Raw genomic sequence first — 1,627 nt, forward strand, 5'->3', positions numbered from 1 at the left:
GGGTTTCTCTGTATAGCCCTAGCTGTCCTGGAACTCACTTTGTAGACCAGGCTGGCCTTGAACTCAGAAATCCGCCTGCCTCTGCCTCCCGAGTGCCGGGATTAAAGGAGTGCACCACCACGCCTGGTTACCTTTTTTTTTTTTTGTCATAGGGTTTCACTATGTAGCCCTAGCTGTCTTCAAACTCATAGATCTACCTGCCTCTGCCTTCTGGTTATTGGGATTAAAGGAACTATATCAGGTGTAATCCAGAACTCTTGAAAAAAAATATTTGGAAAGCTGGGTCTTGTAGCTCATATTTATAATCCCAGCACTCAAGAAGTAGAAGCATGAGGATTGCTATGAGTTTCTGGCCAGTTAGAACAAGATCCTGTCTCAAAAAAAAAAAAAAAAAAAAAAATCCAAGGACAAAAAATTTTAAAGATATAAAAACTTTGGAAACTCCTCTTAACAGCATCAGCATACCAACTGAGCCATGGGAATAAAAGCCAGTCTTTTCTAAAATGTACTTACTGCTACATCTCTCTGCCTTCTGTCTTTTAACAGATATGGGTCCTGCCAGTCTCTACTTAAAGAGTATAAACTGGACAGTGGTGGTTCACACCTTTAATACCAGCACTCAGTAAGCAGAGGCAAGCAGATCTCTCAGTTTGAGGCCAGCCTGGTTTACAGAGCAAGTGTCTCTGGACACCTAGGGACAGAGAAATCTTGAAAAACAACAATAATAACAAAAACAAAATTTTGAATGGCTGTGGCCAGCTTTTTAAGTATCATGTTTGTAGATGAGGATCTATGTTATTGTGGGGGACAAAATTAATCTTGTGCTTGCCTAGACTGAACAAAACTCTGCATAAATACCCAGCATAAAAAAACATAATTTTTAACCTACATCAATTTAATTTTCCTCTCTACTAGTATAGAGAACATATGTAAAGAAAGTTAGCTCCAAGATGCAGATATGGCTCAGCAATTACAAGTACTTGTTCTTCCTAAGGATTTGAGTTGGATTCCAAGCACTAACAACAGGTAGCTCCCAACTGCCTCTAAGTCCAATTATAGATCTGACACCCTCTTCTGGCTTCATGACAACACACATAGACTATACATTTAGTTAGCCTTGCTATTCCTGGGAATTACTAGCATAACACAGAAGGATATACAACATATAAGATGCACATAGTATTTTAAAGCATACATATTGATTCTTAAAATACTGTGATTGTTTTTTCCTTTTTCAGATATGGTTTGTATCCCCAATCAGTCACTATCCTCTTGTCTGAACCTTCTGAGACTGTGACTACAAGTTTGCACTATAATGCTAGTACTAGCAAAATACTGGATTGCTATTGGTCTTTGTGGTTAATTTTATTTTACAACCCTCTAGAAACCATTGTTATTAACACTTAACACCAATCTATTTACAACTACTTATTTAAAAAAAAAACCTACCATAAACCAGTAAATTAGGTATTAAGATTTATGCCATTTTACAGGCATGTGAAACTAAGATATAGCAAGACATTAGTGTTTGTCAAGATCATGTAAGCCGGGCGTGGTGGCGCACGCCTTTAATCCCAGCACTTGGGAGGCAGAGGCAGGCGGATTTCTGAGTTCGAGGCCAGCCTGG

At 38.7% G+C, this 1,627-nt stretch overlaps 1 protein-coding gene across 1 annotated transcript in view; it reads right to left on the reverse strand.

Moving 5' to 3' along the window:
* Positions 1-1,627, reverse strand: part of Pik3c2a (phosphatidylinositol-4-phosphate 3-kinase catalytic subunit type 2 alpha) — an 87,985-nt gene that overhangs the window by 14,632 nt on the left and 71,726 nt on the right. The gene's annotated exons all lie outside the window — the stretch shown is intronic.

The sequence above is a fragment of the Mus pahari genome, chromosome 1 (assembly GCF_900095145.1).
Source record: "Mus pahari chromosome 1, PAHARI_EIJ_v1.1, whole genome shotgun sequence".
Lineage (NCBI taxonomy): Eukaryota > Metazoa > Chordata > Mammalia > Rodentia > Muridae > Mus > Mus pahari.